Genomic DNA, 12,665 nt, shown 5'->3' with positions numbered 1-12,665 from the left:
AGAACAACACCAAATCAAGTGTATAAGGTCACAGGAGTAACCGAACATCAGACAACCGAACTCACCGCCATTGTAAACGAAGATAATGCAGATGGCTGTGATGAATTTTTCTGGTCTGCTCCTATAGATAATGCAGACGAAATTGTTGGTCTGTCAGAGCGAACGTCCTGGAAAACCAAAGACAGATATGTGCCAGAGCCACTAAACAAGCCTGACAACTTCGATGTGCCAAGTACCAGTGGTGCAAAAGAAGTTCCTGTAGAAGAAGTCACTCCTTCAAGCGAAACACCATCAGTTCAAAGTGAACTGGCTGACAAAAAGCAAAAGCAAAAAGCCAACATCCACCGTCAACCGAAGCAAGTAAAGGATCAAAAGAAGCAAAGGAATCTGAGATACAAAAAGAATCTCTCAGAGCGAAAATAGTTCTGGCGATCTCAAAACGCCCATTTTTCTAATTATGTCAGAAGATCAGAGAAAAGTACTGTCAGGTCGCAAGAAAGTAATAACAACCGAAAGGACAGGTTCGGTTCTGAAAGGAATTACAATCGAAGAGAAAGGTTCGGTTCAAAGAACATCAGCTACCGAAAGCATGGGTTCGGTTCCGAGAGCAAACGCTACCAAGGTTCAAGGTCCAGTCCCACTAATAACCAAAAACAAAAGGGCCACCTAGAACCTCAAGTCAAGAATGATCAAAAACATTCCAAGGCCCAAACGCCTGAACCTGAATCCAAACCGACTGTAACAAATCCCAACAAAATTAAAGTTTTCACTATTAAGAAGAAAGATGAAACAACTTTAATAAAAAGAACATATCTTGTTGACATTTCTCTTACTATTCCTGTTCCTGTGAAAGGCTCACGTGGACCCAAGAAACTTTCGGTTCCTAAATCTGCTTGATTTCTGCAGGTTATCAGTGACGAGCAGTTCGATGAAGAATGGTATATTGACAGTGGCTGCTCACGTCACATGACAGGAAGGAAGGAAGAGCTGAGGGAATTCCGATCTCTTCCAAACGGCGGGAATGTCAAGTTCGGGAACAACTCATATGGCACGATTAAAGGTTATGGGATGATAACAAATGGAGACTTCACAATTAGAAAGGTTGCATATGTTGAAAGACTACATCATAACCTCATCAGTGTATCTCAGCTTGTTGAAGGTACCGGTCTTAAAGTTTCGTTTGATGATGAGGGTTCGGAAATAATAGAGAAGAAAACAAAAAGAGTAATTCTCAAATCGGAGCGCAAAGGCGAAATGTTTCCTCTCAATCTCAAACCCATCAAAGGAAATCCAGCATTCTGTCTATTATCCAAAGCACATTCTGACGAAAGCTGGCTGTGGCACCGAAGGCTCTCCCATCTCAATTTCAAGGATATCAACAAACTTGTCACCGGAGGTCATGCTCGGGGTCTTCCATTGCTCAAGTTTGATCGAGAACATTTGTGTGCTGCGTGCGAAATGGGGAAGCAGAGTCGTCAAAGTCACCCATCCATCATCAACACTAAAGTCGTTGAACCACTTGAGTTAATTCACATTGACTTGTGTGGTCCATCTTCTATCGAAAGCATTGGCGGTAGCAAGTATATTCTTGTTATTGTTGATGACTTTTCACGCTTTACATGGTTGTTCTTTCTGAAGCACAAATCTGAGGCTACTCACAAGCTAAAGATGTTTATTAAGCAGATTGAAGTGCAACTGAGGAAAGTCGTTCGCAACATCAGAAGTGACAATGGGCTGGAGTTCAAGAATAAAGAATTTGAAGACTTTTTAGCAGAAAAAGGAACCAGTCACAACTTCTCAACTCCCTACACCCCTCAACAAAACGGAATTGTCGAAAGACGAAACCGATCTTTGTGTGAGGCGGCCCGAACCATGCTAAGTTTCACTTCTCTACCTCTATATTTCTGGGCTGATGCAATTGCTGCAGCATGTTTTACGCAGAACAGGTGCTATCTCAATAAGCGTTTCACTCTTACTCCTTATGAGATCATCAACAACAGAAAGCCAAACGTCAAATTCTTCCACGTTTTCGGGTCACGATGCTTTATCTTCAATTCTAAAGAACATCGTAACAAGTTCGACGTTAAAGCCGATGAAGGGATTTTTCTAGGATACTCTCTTTCTTCGAAAGCATACATGGTTTTAAACAAGCATTCAAGGAAGATTGAAGAAACGTATTATGTGACTTTCGATGACAGCTATGTCAAGAAGCTGAAGGCCACGGAAGAATCAGTTGGAGAAATCTTCTCTCAAACTGGCCAAGTCACAGCCTCGATTGCAAATTTGTTTGAGCAATTTATGGAGTTATTCGATGAACCGGATAAGGCTACTCTCTCAGAAGCCAATGCAGCAGACAACAAAGTTGACCATCTGAAGCAAATCGTCGATGACGCTGCCAAACGACTGGGTGAAGGAGAATCAATTCCAAATGAACAACCTTCTCAGCACAGTGCTTCAGTTGAGGGGGAGAATCCATCTTCTTCAAAACTGCCGAGTTCACAAGTTGAGGGGGAGAACTCTTCTCCAGCTGCACCCAAAAGATCTACTGCACCCGAAGGTACTGTAGCTCCCGAAAGCTCAAATGCACCCGAAACTCCTGTAGCACCGGAAAGTCAAGATACCCCTGAAAGCTCATCAGTCAAGGGGGAGAATGCCGATATGTTTTATGACGATGACAGTCAATCTGAACTAGAAGAGATGGTAAATGCTGAATTAGATCCATCCTATGATCCAAATTACCCTCCTCTTGTCAAATGGACTAGAGATCATCCTGTTTCACAGGTTATGGGTAATGTCTCTAAAAAAGTGTTGACCCGATCACAACTGAAGGCAAAGCAAACATCTTTATTTTCAAAAGTAGAGTTATGTATGTTTAACTCTTTCGTCTCAAAAGTTGAACCAAAGACAGTAAACACTGCTCTTGATCACTCTGATTGGGTTCAAGCTATGCAAGACGAACTTAATGAGTTCGAAAGAAATAAAGTTTGGCGCCTCATTCCAACTCCTCAAGATGCCTCGGTTGTTGGTATCAAATGGGTCTTTAGAAATAAAATGGACAAGGAAGGCAATGTAATAAGAAACAAAGCTCGTCTAGTTGTGAAAGGATACTGCCAGGAGGAAGGAATCGATTATGAGGAAACTTTTGTTCCTGTAGCTAGGCTGGAATCTGTTCGAATATTTCTTGCCTATGTTGCACACAAGAACTTTGAGGTCTACCAAATGGATGTAAAGTGCGCATTTCTAAATGGAGAACTTGAAGAAACGGTGTACGTGGAGCAACCTCCGGGGTTCGTCAATGAAAAGTACCCCAATCATTGCTATATTCTGGATAAAGCGGTTTATGGGCTGAAACAAGCACCTAGGGCCTGGTATGAAACGCTAACTAAGTTTTTAAAGATGTCCAAATTCAAACAAGGTTCGGTTGACCCAACCTTCTTTCGTAAGAAGGAAGGTAACCACCTTATGATTGTTCAAATCTATGTCGATGATATCATCTTCGGCTCAACGAATCCTAGCTTAACAGCTGAATTCAGAAAGCTGATGGAGACTAAATTTGAAATGAGCTCAATGGGTCCTATTAACTTTTTCCTTGGCTTAAATATTAGACAGGGACCCGAAGGCATCTTTATTAACTAGGAAGCCTACACCAAGACTCTCCTTGCTAAATTCGGCATGATGGGAGACTCAAAGGTTAAAGTTCCAATGGCGTTCGGCACTAAGCTCACTCCATCCTTGGATAATCCAGCAGTCGATATTACGCTATATCGCCAAATGATCGGTTCTTTAATGTACCTTACTGCTAGCAGGCCTGATATAATGTTTTATGTTTGTTACTGTGCTAGATTTCAGGCGAATCCTCGTGAACATCACATGCTTGCCGTGAAGAACATACTCCGGTATCTCAAACGAACTACCTCTCTCGGCTTATGGTATCCATCAAACTCAGGTTTCTTCGTTCAAGCCTACTCAGATGCAGACCTTGGAGGCTGTGGACTAGACAGGAAAAGCACCACTGGAGGCTGTCAATTCCTTGATGGGAAGTTGGTTAGCTGGCAATCAAAGAAACAGACTTGTGTATCTCTGTCTACAGCTGAAGCAGAATACATCACAGCTGTCTCCTGTACATCTCAAGTGATTTGGATCCAAAGCCAGCTCCGAGACTATGGACTCAATATGAAAAAGATCCCCCTATATTGCGACTCCGAGAGTGCAATTAGGATCTGTCATAACCCAGTGCAACACTCCAAGACTAAGCACATAGCACTGAGGTATCACTTCATCAAGGATCATGTGGAAGATGGGAACGTCGAAATTCATTTTGTTCGAACCACTGATCAACTGGCTGACATCTTCACCAAAGCTCTTCCTGAAGCTTCTTTCAACAAAATTCTACAAGGGCTTGGAATGATGGAATCGGAGTCAGCACCAAAAATTACCTCTCAAGATTAAAAGTACGAAAGCGAAATAGACCGAACGCTCGGTTTCGGGTCTTGCTCTGGTGTACCGAAATAGACCGAACGCTCGGGTTCGGTTGTATCATCTGATCTTCGCCTATCACTCAAAGGTAGTTTCTTTGGTTGTAAATCTTTTGTATTATTTTTCCAAATTCGTTTATCTTATTGTCAAAGTTCTTTTCTTTTTCAAACTTATCTTTTTGGCAACCGAAATAGACCGAACGTTCGGGTTCGGTTCCACAATTTTTCTCACCCGAAATAAACCGAACGCTCGGGTTCGGTTCCAAAATTTTCTCAACCGAAATAAACCGAACGCTCGGGTTCGGTTCCAACATTTTTTTTGTATAAATTTTTTTATGTCTTATTTATTTTGATCAAAAATTCCAAAAATATTTTTTTCTTCATATTCAAAAACTCCAAAAAAAAAATTATTTATTTTATTTTATTTTGGCTTTTATTTTTTATCTCTTTGTGGTTAAATTATTTCACTAGCTAAGTGTCCCTAGAAGCATGCTGATGTATGTGTCCAAAGCCTCACCTGATTCTGAATAATAGCCTTACTGACTTGGTATAAACAAACCTTGTCTACCCAATTAGGCTCTCATATTTATTCTAATCATGAGCTACCTAACTCTCTTCTCACATGAGATAAGAGCTTTCTGCTTAGTCCTTATTTTTTCACAGCAGAGGTACTTTGGTCTCTTTACACCATCTACATTACTTTTTCTCCATCTCATTCGTTTCACAAACGTAACCCTTGAGACTCTCAGACATTACCACTGAGGTTTATGGTTGCAAGCTTTCTGTGTTCATGATCTTAACTTCGTGTCACTACGTGCTAAGTCAAACCCACAATTCAATACCTACTATGCATTGACGGTGAACAATTAACTTGCTCTAGCTTTCACTAATGAAATGACGGACTTATCCATGGGGGTACAACATGAAATCTCTATTTTTCTTTTGTGTGATTCCTATGAAATTGTTAAATCCAATAACATTTCTTCCCTTGGGATCCAGTTTTAATTTTTTTTTTTGAGATTTCATATACATTAGTTTACCTTGCCACTTATATTATCTCCAACGTACTTGTTCAACAGACTACACTGGTCTCACAAGTACTTCGTTCGATTTCTATCTTATATCAAGATTAGGAATTATGAATCGAAGCGAAAGCCACCCCAAAAGCCTAATTAAAAGAAGCCTTTCAACACTTCTTAATAAGTGTCTGATCGTTATTCAACGGGAAACCACACAAACACTTTAAAGTCTCTCTTGACTTTGAAGGAATAGATTCGTGCCCGGGATCCATCGTTTCGTGTCTTTATTGCCATCACATAATCTCTCAAAAGTGTTGATTTATTTCTTTTTCTTTTACACACTCAGCACGAAAATCTTTTTGATTTTCCAAAGTTCTGGTTTCATTAATTCTAAGGAATTTTAATTGGATTGGTTGTTATAAAAGGTTGTAGTTAATATTGATCCACGTGGCGATTTTATTTTAAAGATGCCGTTAATCTCTAAAGGGATAAGATGACAAAATGATGACTCAGGCGGGAGTCCAATCGCTTTGATTTCAAACGGCGCAACAGGGAAAAGCGTGCGAATAGGAACCGTTTCATCTCCAAACGGCGCCTGATGGGAAGGCGTGTGATTAGGGACTGACACTCTCTCTCCTGCGTGATCATCGGCACACCCAACTGTCACGCGTCAGTCACCTCCGAAAAACCCTTCGTTTTTCAATCGAAGATTTGGGAAAGATTTTTCTCTCTCCTTTACCCACAGTATAAAAGGCAATGTGATCCACCGTTTACCTCTTTACTGCACCTATATTCCCAGAGAGCAAGAAAATCCTCTAACCCTCTACTGTTCATCATCTCTCCCACTTTCATATCAACAATGGCGGATTCTTCATCTGTTCACGCAACTTCTCACATCTTGCCCATTCGTCTCCAGCAGAATTTGATCATTGATCTCACTCCTCAGGCGTACGACGCTTTCATGTTTCCCATCATCGAATGTCTGAAGTTCTCGCCAATTGCTCTTGCTCTTACCAGGGCTGAAGCTGTTCCAATAGAGTTCCTGTCACAAATCTTTGTCACGGCTCACTACGACAAGGTCGTCGACAGGATTTTCTTCGATGTCTTTGAGCACAAGGCGTCGATTTCCAAACAGAGGTTTTGTACGCTGTTAGGGTTTGGCCCTGATTCTTCGAGGGTTAATCCGGAAACCATTCCAATGGGTCATCTGTTCAACATGTTCTACAACATGGGGTACACTGAGGTGCTCACTACAGTCACGAAATTCAAAAAGTCGTGCCTGCCCCCTCAGTGGAATGGGATGTTCACTGTTCTTTTCAAGGGCTTATCTGAACGAAGTGCTGGATCCGATGGGGCAAGTCGTTTATTTCTCTCCATCATGTACGGGATCTACAATGGCATCAATATGGACTACGGGTCGGTCCTATGGCAACAAATCATTCAGAGTCTCTCTTCCACTTCTCGACACTCAGAGATTTCTTATGCCCGGTTCTGGACTATTGTCACGAAATAGGTGATGGACAAGTACCACGTCCCCATTGTCGCTGATGCTCCAATGTCTTCGATTGGTACTTTTCATACCACGAAGATCATTGTGTCGGATGCTTCGAAATTTCCCTTCAACGGGTCTATCCTAGAAACGATGTATGGTGATGTTCCTGCTGAAAGCCGGATTATCAGAACGTACAAGGAGTTCAAACGTTCTGATCCGAGGGATCTTACTCCAGAGATGCTGAAATCAATTCATGACGCAGACAAGCCTGCTCCTAGAGGCAAGAAGGCTGATAAGGGAAAACAGGTGGCAAAGGGAGCTAAAGGCCCATCTACCAAGAAAAGGAAAACCACTAAGGCTGCTCAGTCTCCACCACAGAAGAGGAGAAAAACCCAACCGAGACGAAAGCTGATTATCGCTTCATCCTCAAGCGAATCTGAGGACGAGGGTTCTGATTCGGATGGATCTCAACGTGGAAACACTCCACCACGTTCGCCTACCCCAGAGATACATATTTCTACTTCTCTTATCTCTTCTCCACCCGTTATAATTCCTTTTTCTATTCCCCCTATAACCTCCACCACTCAAATACCACCTACTTCCATCCCAATACCACCTCCAATCTTTACCGAAGCAACAACCACTACCACTGCAGATGTTAGAACCAACGTATCTGATACGGGGGTTCATACTGACGCACCAAAATCCACCTCAGTACCCGAACCCACACCAACAACCGAACACACCACCCAACCCGAAACTACTACTACTACCGAGCCTCTAGTTTCACCACCACCATCTTCTCCTGCTCATGCTTCAAAGGAAGAAGAACCACTCCTTGGCGGGGAGAATATGACTTTTGATTCGGTCTATTAATGTCCGTTTCAAGTTCAAAGTGACGACGATGACGATGCTCCTGTCACAAAGAGGCATCTCAAGTAGCTACATGACAAAATCGATTCGCTCATCGCTTCGTCTTCCACATCTCAGTCCTCCATATCTAAAGCTGCAATTCAGAAAATTGTTGAGGCTTTCTCCAAAGCTCACCAAGTTTCCCTTGATTCCGCCACTGCAGCCATAGATGCCTCAACCAAAGCTTGTGAGGCAGCGACCGGAAAAGTCGATAAACTATTCACTGATGCTTCTTCCTTATTGAAATCTTTACAGGAAACCACTGAAGCCACCTCGACAAAGCTGGAACCAATTGTCAACCAGCTGGCTAACTCAGTCGCATCAGAGCTGAAGTCGTTCGCTTCGCTTCGTCAAACCATCTCTGACGACAACTTAGCTTTCAGAACAACCATTGAGGAACGTCTCCCCAAGCTTCAAGAAGACTTAGCTGCCGAGAACACTCTAATGGATGCTCTCGCAAGGAAGACTACCGCTCTGAAGGTCAAGAGTACTCAACTCTCCAACTGTCAATAGGAGATTGACTCTCTTCGATCTAAAAGAGAGATGGTTAAATCGTGGGTTTCGGATGTCCACTCTGCTATCTCAAACATCCTTGAAGCAGATGACCCGATCATCAATTATTCAGTACGCCGTACCCTTGCAAAGAAGCTTGCTCCCGCCCTCTCTCTACTCAGCAAACTTGAAGGGCTCCTTGATTTCGTGTCCATTCCGAAACAAGGGGGAGAAAAAGAACAAGTGTCTCAACCACCTCCTACATCAACAACAACTCACATAACTGAACCTCCTCCAGTAGGCCAAGCCTTAGGTTCCGGTGTGAAAGACAAAGGCAAAAATATTGCTGAGGAGAGTGACGATGATGATAAAGAGACAATTGCCGACCTTCTGAAGCGTCAAAGTCGAGATAAAGAGGCTGACATCAGTGCTCGTGTGGCTAGAGAGGCTGAAAAAGCCAAAAGAAGACAGAAAGAAGCCTACGGCCTTCTCAAGAGCAGGAAAACTCTTTTTCCTTCTTGGACTCTTGAGAGGCTGATTAAAGAAGCCATTGACACACCAAGTATCTTGTGGCTAGAACCTGTGATCTCTTTAGATTGTTCTAACACTATCGACTCTCAGTTCGACATGTCACTGACCCGAAAGGCGTTTGTTTTTCATGCCTTTGACAACATTGCTGAGTTCCCCCATCCTCATTCACAGGTTGATTGGGACTTAGTCGAATTTTATCTGAAGGCAGCTCAACCCCAATACCATACTTGGAGCGTTCAGAAAATCGTCAATGTTCGGGTCCTGAAGTCGTACAGGGAAGGCAACTTCACCAACGTTCGGTTGGAGGTACTACGGGGATCTGCCAAAGCCGAACATGCCATCTCACTTGCAGATCTGCCCAACCTGAATCCCCATGATTGGATTATCTTGCATAACATCCTTCTTACAAACGAAGCTGAATATGGTCCGATCATCGACCACTTTAAGAGGATGCTTGTTTGCTATATCATGGAAGTTGCTTTGATGGATTAGGAGATTGCGAGCGTATTCAAGAAAAAGCCTACCATATCTCCTGTTGGCTCTGCCAGTGATCTCAACATGATGCAGATGGGGAAGATTGACCCAAAGAGAAACTCTATCATGTTTACCAGGAACGAAGGACAGAAATGTCTTTTTGCCTTGGCAGACAAACATCTCTACACCACTGCCTATTTGGAACACGTTCTAGGGATCATCCATCGATTCAAGCAGAACGCAGAGGATGATATAAAGTACTTTGATGATATGATTCAATGGTACATTCGGTTAAGACAGACTATCCTTGCTCTTATCACACGTCTGTTTGATACTGTAAAGAAGACTCCCGCTGCTGGCCCAAACAAGAAGAAGAAGTAGTCTCGCTCCAATTTGACGCAAAAGGGGAGATTGTTGGGTCGTATTTTGTGTTGCGTCTATTGGGCTCGTTAGCTAGTCCAATATGTATCTCCGGTATGGGCTTGTCCATCCGTGAGTTTTGTAGGGTTTAGTATAAATAGATGCTTGCATGCATCCTAGAACAAGACGACGATCAGTAACGATTAGAGATTTATTGTTTAGCAAATTTATCGTTCTTGTTTTATAACCCTAGAATCCTCTACAGCGGAAGTTCTTAGTCGAGCTCTGCTGAGGATCGAGTAATCTAATCATTCGACACATCTTGATTCATATTTGTGTTTTGTTTACTGTTTTTACGTTCATCGCATACCTGTTACAAAGATCTAATCGATCAAAGAGTTAATTAATATCTCATCACAACCTTTTACATTCCTGTCACCTCAACCCCCAAAAAAGGTATAAACTCTTTAACCTCGGATCCTCATCATTAATTTTTCAACCCGACCCATCTTCCTTTACCTATAAATACCCTCTCAAATCCTCACTTTACCTCTTTACGTTCACTCAACTGCAAATCTCCCAAAAACCCTCACTGTTCTTCGTGTTCTTCAAGCACTCATCACTCTTCAACAATGGAGTCCTCATAAAACCCAATCAAAATCGCTCCCACTCCCAAGAAATCGATCGCAAGGAAGAATTCATCCAAAGGTTCTAAAGGTTCATCCTCTTCTGCAGATCAAGAACCCTTCCTAAGAGATACGACCCAACTGTTCTCTCTAAACCCATTAGACTATGATGAATCGATCAGAGTAATGATCGAGTTCATCGCTAATCACCCCATCTCCATCCCACTTACCAAAATCCCTGATCCACCACTACCACTTCATCATCTCCATCGTGCATTCACAAGTATCAAGTTTGAAGATGGAGTTCTGGAAACCACCATCATTGGAGATCGCCCCATTCCCATTTACAAATCGACATTTCTCAAGGCGATTGGGGTCAAACCTAATCCCAAAGGTTTCAAAATCATTGAACCAACGACTGAAGAGTTCCATAAATTTCTGCGATACATTGGCTACATTCAAGACTACCGGGCAAAAGACTTCAAGAAAAGTGTTGTCTCTGGGCTATGGACTGCTTTGATGCATCTCATCATCCGTGGTCTATCTGGCAAGCATGGAGGTATGGACACCTTGAGTAAGGACTGGCTTAATGTTGTCTTCAGCATCTACTCCGGACGTGATAACGTCGTTGATCTTCTTGAAGTGTTATGGCAAGACTTCTGTAAGTTTGCCATTAAGAGAAAACCAAATGAAATTTCGAGCCCTAGATTTCGGGCTCTGACGATCGAACAAATCTTCAAGGAACTCAATGTCCCATTCCGGTGAACACTATTCCTCCAGAGGTATGTTTTTCTTTTAAAATCGTTAAGGCTTATAGAATTCCGGACCAATCTTCCTTTAGTCCGGTCAGACGACTTCCGAACCACATGTTGGCTATCATCCCTTCCGAATCTCCTTACTTGAAACAACACTTAGAAACTTCGGTTGTGTTCGACCCCACACAGCCTACCCCGGTCTCTGTTGAACCCACTTCGGAAGAGGCCAACCCTGACTTGTCCGGACCCAAACCCAAAAATCAGCCAAGAGAAAGTCCTCTCCCTCTAAACCCAAGGCCAAAAAGAAAACCAAAGTCGGTGCCTCCTCTCAACAGGAGGGCACTCATGACATTCCGGCTGATTCTGGCCTTCTGCACACCCCCCTGCCCACTCATCCGAGGTACTCCTCGATGTTTCAACATCACATGCACACACTCACGGGGAGTCTCCACATAATCCTCCCTCATCCTCCCAAAAGGGTGATGCAGGTGTTGAACAAAGATCCTTGCACCCCCTGGAACACACCCACGTGTCACTTTTCATAATCCTATTATTTCTTCCACACACACACACTCCGGAACCATTTTTCCAGACCCCAAGCATCCGGAAGATGGAGTGGTCCCTCCAACTTCTGATGCCCCAACTGGTCTGATACCCGGAAGGCGTACAGGACGAGCAGGTTCTAATGACCCCTTGTGGGAAGATTTTGTGAACAGGGTTGCATCACGGCGTCCAGATCTGAATCGAACTCAAATGGAATCCACTCTTATTTCCATGAGAAATAGGGCCATTCAAAGCAACTTTCCCTATACTCCTACTGACGCTGAAGTTGATGATGCACTTACTTCCACGCAACCTCCTATCACCACTCATCAAAGTGCTTTCCACATTGATCCGGAAGAAGAAATTTCCGAAGAGGTTATGTTGGAGGACAACGCTACAACAATTCCGGATGCTCATCTCATGACGTCCATTCATTACCAGTCTAAAGCATCTGTATCCAAGTCTGCTTTTGACTTCGGAGCCTCCTCTACATCCACTCCGGACGATGGCTCCAACTCTCACCTTCAAGAAGACGATGATGCGGTCAAACCGGGTCCTTTCCCCCTTTCAGATACCCACCAGCCCCCTCTTCAACAATTAGACTCAGATTCCGAATCCTCCACTGGTGATCATGTTGACCCATTCACTCTACTTGAGATCTGCACCAATGTCTATGACACTATGGCTAAAGTGTCCTCTGTGGAGGCCTCTATAAACGAGCAGAATTCAAAATTGGATCAAAAAGTCTCCGGACTTGACTCAAAACTTGATGCCATTCTTCAGTCTCTTTCACAACAATCCAGACCATCCTCGGCCGAGAGAGAAGCCCATCTTGACCTGCTCATATCTATCCGGTTGAAACACACAGTTGAGCAGATTGATTCCAAATATGATGCTCTTGTCGACAACTACCTCAACACCATCTCTTCTATGCTCAAGTTTCATGACGACCTTGTGTCTGCTACTAACGATCTAATCAAGCCGAC

Source organism: Lactuca serriola, chromosome 4, assembly GCF_051521515.1.
Source record: "Lactuca serriola cultivar US96UC23 chromosome 4, Lser_US96UC23_V15, whole genome shotgun sequence".
Lineage (NCBI taxonomy): Eukaryota > Viridiplantae > Streptophyta > Magnoliopsida > Asterales > Asteraceae > Lactuca > Lactuca serriola.
The sequence above is the reverse complement of the archived record's forward strand: the minus strand, read 5'-3'. Positions refer to the sequence as shown.